Below are 8,511 nucleotides of genomic sequence, written 5' to 3' on the forward strand. Positions count from 1 at the left end.
ATAATATAGAACTGAATTTTTTTTAAACAGCATTAGCATATGCTGGAATATTCCACAATCTGAAATATTGTGGGTTATTTTATTATCTTTTCCTCGTCTATGTTAAGCTAGGGTGTAGAATTGACATGGACGGAGGGGACGTGTCCCCACCCATTACTAATATTCATCATACATTTACTTTCTTTTTCGGCTTAGTCCCCTTCATTACTAATATGTCATAATTTTTTTTGGTGTTGCAGTATCATAAGCTTTAAACAGAACTTACAAATAACACCTTATACATGCTTTCCAACAACAGATATTCCAACAGTTTTCATTTATTCCATTCTTTTTTGCTGAATATTATTAAAAACAAACCCAATATTGTATTATCATGTACACAACATACAGTAAATATAAATATTTTCTCCATTAAATATTATAACAAATAAATAACAAGTCTAATATATCCAGATGCATCAGAATAATGTAGCTACTAGCTACAAATGTTTATATATTATTCTATATACTATACTACACCTGTCTTATCTGCCTCTGAGCTAACTTACCTAACCTGTCTCTATCAAATGCATCATTCTCATGGTCACTAAACCCATCTCATCCTCACTTTCATCTGCAGGAAGAGCCAGTTCTGTCCTTTTCTTCTTTCACTTACCATAGAACATGGTGATGCTTGCTAATACACTGTTCCCTGTATTCATATTCAAAAGTCGTATTGCCGTTAAAACTAGATTTTATCCATAACGCAAATGTCATTAACATACAAGTAATCAACATTATATTACTAGCATTCATGTTGTTATTGTTACAACTTAAAAGTTCACAGCTGACCTTGCTAGCTAGCTAACCCATTGCAATATTGCACGTTCCACTATAGCACAGTGTTGGCTACGCATACATTTGATCGATTTACAAAAAAAAATTAGATTTTTAAAAATTTGAGTTGTGAATATGTCATCATAACTTACTGGAGGTGATGTTTCAGATTTTTTGTGGATCTTAAATCATTTGATCCTTTGTTTTTATTGACGTTTACATTTGTATTCAGCAACTACTCTAGTTAAATGCCAGTCTGTCAGAAATCACGCTACAGAAAAACACAGCATGTCATTTGACTTAACCAAAGCACATCATTGGCTACACTAAGGTCCTCTCTTTCCAACAAAAAGAATTTAATGTTGGTCTTAAAGAAACAGTGGCAGGGTAATGAACATAAGTATCATGTTGCCATATGGTAACACCGTGCGGTAGAGGGTTAACCTGCACATGCACCAAGCCAAGTTCGCTACTAGTTCACTGTAATACTATTAACCAAGGCAGTGCAATTAATTAAAATTCAGTTTTGATTCTGGCCTCCATGATTATGAAAAACAATAATTAGGATAAAACAGTAAATAGCATCACACACCTTTCTAAATTTCTCTACATTGATACCCGACTGCAGTAAAATCATGTAAATTGACTTTTGCAGCATGGGACGGGGTGGTTATTTGTATTAAGTGTTTATTTGATTTGATTTGATTTTTTTTTTATTTTCGAGCAGAAATATCATACATAAAATATCTTTAACATATTTACAAAAATACATTTTAACATGGTCGAAAATGGAGCAGGATGAAGCACAAGCTTATTATTTTCCCACCCCATTACCACAGAGATAATTTGTCTATCACTTAAACTTATTTCTTCTTTTACTTATCGCTTCTTTTTACATGAGGCATATGTTATCCTTTTAGCATTTTTGACATATTATACGTTTGATTCCATTTGTACATTTACATTTTATAACATAGACCCAAACAATACATAGTACTGCAACCAGCCATTAATTAAAATTTCATCATACCTTTCTCATTTTATCCTTTTTCAATCACCTTCATCAATATATTGCTTTAATAATATCTCTTTATACAACTTTTTAAATAGATTAATATCCTCACATTGTTTGAGAATCTGTTCTAGACTGTTCCATAATTTCACATCACATATAGACATACACAAACTTTTTAAAGTTGTCCTTGTTTTAAACCTCCTAAAATTTAGTTCTTCTCTTAGATGATATCCTCTTTGTCTTTGTTCAAAAACATTTGTATGTACTTTATTATTTTAATATGCAATTTAATCCTAGCTTAAAACATAAATTGTGCTGTCACCAAATCATTGAACTTAAAGTATCTTCACTTTAAAAGATCAAGGATTTTCATGTTACTTGATGTTATTAAGTACTTTATTCATGTTTTTAAAAGCGCAAAGCAGAATTTGTGCTGTTCAGTGCATGTGCTCTAGGGATGTGTGTCCCCACCAATGTCAAGAACGAATCTACGCCCTTGATGTTAAGCTGCTTTGACACAATCTACATTGTAAAAGCTTTTTGGAAATAAAGATGACTTGATATCGATAATGATTTTTAAATGAGAGCTAATGGTATTCTAACCTTAACTTCCGCTATTTCCAGTGCATGATTATCTCATTGCATTCTCAGCATAAATGCTTCTTGTGTTCCCTTGGTCTGAATTTAACATCAGTCACAATACAAGAGCAACTGACTTGCCCCATTACATGTTTTTCCCTTACTTCTGTCTCCAATCTTCCATCTTTCCTTCACCTTTCACTCCAATACTTCCCTGACCTATGTACCATGGTGTGTGTGCTTTCATGTTTGTGTGTGTCTCATTAGTGAGGTGGTTGTGTTCAATAAACCAGTGCTCGGTTTTCTCCACTACGCTCTCCTCTCTTCCCTCAGGCACTGTGCTGCACTCTCTCTTTCTCTCCTGCCTTCTAATAACATGTCATCCCTCCTTCACCGCTCTGACGGCACACTGAGGCTGATGAGGACAGATTCGAGTGCCTGTGTTTCTTTAACCTTCCTCATCTCTGCTCTCCTCTCCTGTTCTCCAGCTGCCATTTCACTCAGAAAGGCCATGAGCGGCACGGCGTTCTTTGCTCTCTGCGAACATGTATGTGTGTGAGCAGCTGTTTTCTACGAGTCCTCTGTTTCTAGCGCTGCACACAAAGCCAGAAGCCTTTGCAGAAGAGAACAGCTCAACTAAAATGATTTCTTCTTCGCTCCAGTGGCAGCATTGCTGTGGCCATCGTTAGCCCTCTGGAGCTGGAGATGCTAGACGAGTGGCTTGAGAAGACTGGATGAGAGAGGACAGTCGAGAAGGATAGTTATCACACTCACACATACAGTCATGTGGAACAGTTAAGACCTTCTCTCTCAAATTCACTTTTTTCATTAGGTCAAAAACTTTTCTGATGCTTAAACTTCATATATTTAATGGTTCTTTTTCTTTTGCAAGTCTAAAAATTTAAAAATAAAACCTCAGAGGCACAACAAATAGCATTATCAAAAATAATCAGGCACTTATAATCAAAGACTAAAGAATTCACAAGACATATCACTCATAGAGTTTTGAAAGGGGAAAAGTTTAACGGTCAATATTGCGAATGTAGCCCCGCCTACAAATACAGGAGCCAATCATCGATTGACGATTCTCCAGGGGAGGGGCTCGGTCCATATGCGTGCTTTTACGACAGGTTTTTGCGATCAACAAACACACTGGACTTTCAGCGGATACTTGCTTCACAGACATAAGAAGTGTATCCAAATAAAGCTTGAAATCTCTACATTTAAATGAACCCACTACACTTGGTTTTGTAATCTGTAAGAAACAAAAGCGAGGCACAGTCCGTCTTATCAAACACATACCACATGACAGCAACTAATCAAACACCCACAAACTTGTAAACAAAGAGTCGGTGTTATGCCCTGGAGGAGATTCGCCATCAAGACCAAGTTGTGAATTATTTTAGATGAGCAGCGCGGTCAGACAAAGCATTATCCAGAGGATGATAATGTATAGAATTGCCATAAAAGAGGTTGGTGTCGTGATCTCGTTTCTTTCTAGTGCACATGCACATTAGCTCTGGCAACTTGAAAAAATGCTGACTTTGTTTGATTCTAACATTTAGAAATGAAACTTATGAGACAGTTGTTGTTTAATTTTATTGATGGTTCCAACTACGTAATGTAATCGCAAGCTTGGCAAACAGTTTTGGAGAATTTGATGCTTCCCCATTCAGACAGAATGCCAGAGCACACTGCCCATGTCAAAGACGGCCACCGATTGAAATGACTTGTCTTAAAGAGACTTTGTTATAATCAAATGCCTAACATTTTTTACTATAACCTGATACAGAAAGCCATGAAACTCAACAGGGTGTCCTAACTTTTTCACAACTGTACACTTCTAAACCTGTAATATGAATAATGGTCATTAAAATGACTCAATGGCCAAAAACACTAATGTTAAGTGCTAAATATCAGCTCTGATCAGGTTTAACATTGCTGATACTGATGATCATAGCTCTATTAAAAAGATGTAAATTCTGTCATCACTTATATTTCCATCAAACCTGTTTAAGTTTTTTTTTTCTTTTTTTTAAACATAAAAGATGTTTTGAAGAATGCTGAAAACCTGTAGCCGTTGACTTCAGAAGTATTTGTTTTTTCTACTATTGATTTCACTGGTTACAGGTTTTCAGTTTTCTTTAAAGTACCTTCAACAGAAGAAGGAGAAGGAAAGAAGAAGGTTTTTTATCCTTTTAAATGAAAAGTTATGACAAAAAAACTTCATATTTACATTTATCAGCAACAAATGTAACAAATTTGACTTTTAATCTATATTCAGTAGCAAGTTTGACAAATAATAACAAAACAACTGTAAGTAGTATATTAAATTAATTGAGAAATTTAAGTAGAGAGACTAACACAGCTGCCCAAAAAACTAATAATTCTGGAAAAGTGTTAAATAAGAGAAATAAAAAAGACAGCGTGTTGGTAGTATTGCCCAAAAAATTGGTATTGATAGCTAAAACAATACACTGGAATGGTAAATATCCTCCAAGCCTAGTGCAAAGACTCAAGCAGGTCGCACACCGGAAGCGCTGCTCGGCGCCACGACACGGAGCGCACATGACAGTTAAAATTATCACACACCAGACGCGCACATTCGCATGATATTTACCATGAAACTAATCAGATGGCGCTCTGTGGCGCGGCAGTGAAATAAACAGTTTCCTGAGTCGTGGCTGTGCGTCGCGGACTGCCACCGACTTGCGGCGCTGATGTGTGTACCTTGATAGAAACCTATGTTTAGAATTCTGAAATGTATGGCGCTGCGTGGCGCCGAGCGGCGCTTCTGGTGTGTGACCCCCTTCAGACTGAAACTAGTTTATATATACTGAAGATGGATATTTTAGAAAGATTGGAAAAGTATTATAAAAAGTTTTGATAGGACGGCAAAAAAAGTTAAACATTAAGAGTGGTTGAAAAAGTACTGAAAAATCATACTTAAGTAAACGTACCATTACTTGCCCAAAAATGTAGTGCAAAAAGAGAAAAAGTATCTGTTGTAAATATTACTCAAAGCATGAGTAAAAAGTAGCCCTTTTAAAGTACTCAAGAGTAGTGAGTAATGAGTATTACGCTGTGAACGGCTAAAGTGTGTGTGTAAAGGTAATATTCTGTTGTGCATTTATACAGAAAACATCCATCATATTCTCATCAGTGACATTCAGTCTCAACAGTTTCTCGATCGTTGCGTGTAAAGATTTTAGACATGTTCTTGGACACTTTTAATGCTTCTAAACAGTTTGTTGCATGTCTTAAGGTAGTTTAGTATGATTTTCTTTCTATGTGCGATTTGATTGGACAGGAACCGCAGGACTGATTTTTCAAATCCCCATAGACAAGACAAAATAAAGTAGTGACCGCAGGTTGAAGGAAAGTGGTGAAGCAAAAGTACTGATACTGCACTAAAATTTTTCTCAAGGGAAAACTACTTAGTAAATTACTATTTCTTAGAAAACATACTCAGTTACAATAATTTGAGTATTTGTAATTTGCTAATTTACACCACTGCACACTTAAGTAACCTGCTGTACTTCTGTTCTCTGTACAAATATTTCCTCCACAAAAAAAATATGATGACAACATTTTTCCCCATGGGGATGGGGATATTCTGTAAATCTAAGATAAGATATTTAAATATAAATTAAGATAAAATATTTTATTATTATTTAAATTTAACTTATTTATTTTTTTATTCAATTATTTAATATATGATTGTTTGTTTTACTTATTAAATGCTTAAAGTTATATTATTGAATATTCATGATTCATTAATTGTTAAATTATGTACAATAGGGTAAACAGGAGCTGTAAATGTTAAGACTTAATTAAATTAAAATGTTAAAAGAAAAATGTCATTATAGAGCCATATAAAATTATTTTTTCTGATTAAAACATTGATCTTCTAAATATTTCATTTCGAATGTATTCATTTAGAAAAGAATATTTTGAATGTTTTAATATTAGTGTTCAAATATAAAGGAATAAAGAGGCCGTTCTAGACAATCTACAGTTCATTCGTGCTCTTTTAAAGCATTTTTAGCATGTATAAAAATTAAAACAAAAAAAATTCAGCTTATTCAGAAGATTAGTGACTTCATGTGTCTAATTACAATGCCATTCCCTACAGATACAGCTGAGTTATTAAAAACAGCTTTCCGCTATTACATCTGAAATCAATTTAGGTGCCAAACAAACAAAATCATTAATGTTTAAAATATAAATCAATTTGCATGCTGAATACGTAAAATCATTAGCAACAAAAAGCACACACACAAATATGTCCACTGTATATCAGCATGTATACCATCAGTATTATAAAGAAGTCATACATGCAAGATCAGTCTTAGTTTCTAAGAAAACATGAGAATGTTGTGCATCCATCACAGCGTTCCTTGTAGATCTTCTGTGTACCAACACACCTACACAAACAACATGCCATGCACATGCATTTGTTTTCACACATCCCTGGCCCACTGGCACTGGCATTTAATAGAAGAAATACACTATATTCAGAGGTACACAAACAAACAAACATCTCCAGTTTGCGCATTTTGCTTATACTATTAAGGCCTTATTGCTTTGTGCCATGTTACAGTGATGAAGAGTCAGCTTGATGGATAGCTGTAGAAAAGCACAGTGAGGCACAGAGGATTCAATAACCTCAATTCTTCATCACACACTGACATCCCATCTTCTCACCGTCTGGATTTTCACTTAAATCAGCTTCTCCTTTGCCAATAATACACCTTAAAGTCCCTTTTTAAGCGCTTTTGCACACAATTCTGCACCTTTACTTGCTAAATCCTGTTTTTCCTTGCCTCAAAATCAGCATTAAGGAATCTCATTTTTGTGTTTGGTGCAGTAATAGATTAGTACAACAGCTGTCTCTCTTTCCTTGTGGACCGATAAAGCAAATTATGATGTGCATATTTTATGCCATTAATCTCAGGCCCTTTCTTGATGACGATGATTATCAATCCTTCTCTATTCAAAGCTCATTCATGTGGAATTACATTCCAGTATTTCATTCCAGTTATTACCAAAATGCTGAAATTAAAGCACATGTCTATTGATTCTATAGACTGTAGTTTCAGGTGCCTTTATGCTATATAAAGAATGCATTTTCCCTCAAATCACAACCATAAAGCACAGCACACATCATCATAACACACCAAGCCAGACCTTTGGGTTTCCATGGCGACCGTGATGATGGCGGAGAGGTGCTGTATTTATTTATTTATTTTTTTTGCATTGTTGCGTGAGATGTGGAAAGTAAAGAAACTGTGGGGAGCTGTGTTTACAGACCACTGATGAGGTCTGAATGTGACAGGCCATTACAGCATCTATAGCACAGGGAGTATTTGGAGAGAGAACAAAAAAATAGAAAAACACACAGAGAGGAATCAGATTTACAGAACCTGAGTCACATATAGTGCATGCAGAAGTTCACAGTTTACAGTTTCAGGCAAAATTCAGGCAATTCACTAAATGTTTAAAATAATTAATTTTAATTGTCTTTCGAATCAAGGAGTATGTTAGGTTGGACTGTTTTTTTGTTGTTGTTGTTTTTTGTTTTGACTAAATTTAATTTCATTAAATTACCTTGAGCACTGTGGAAAATGATTTGATCAATAAGTCACGTAGATTGGTATTTAAAAATGTAACCAACTGCAACTTCAATTTTTTATATCCTCATGAAAAATAACTGTATTTTTATCATGCTAAAATTTAAATAACCACGTTTCTGGCACATAGATTTCATTTTACTACAAATACCATGATTAATAGGCCCAGACGCAACCTGTCCTTGCAGAAATCCACAAATTTCCACAGACATTTTTAGGTCATCATTGAGTTCAATTCATTTCAATATATATTCATTATTCAATAATTTATAAATTATTTCTTTTATATTTATATACAATTGAAGTCTGAATTATTAGCCGCCCTTTGAATTTTCTTTTTTTTTTATATATATATATATATATATATTTCCCAAATTATGTTTTTCACAGCAAGGAAATTTTCACAGTGTGTCTGATAATATTTTTTCTTATAGAGAGAGTCCTGTTTGTTTTATTTTGGCTAGAACA

This window comes from Danio aesculapii, chromosome 3 (assembly GCF_903798145.1).
Source record: "Danio aesculapii chromosome 3, fDanAes4.1, whole genome shotgun sequence".
NCBI lineage: Eukaryota > Metazoa > Chordata > Actinopteri > Cypriniformes > Danionidae > Danio > Danio aesculapii.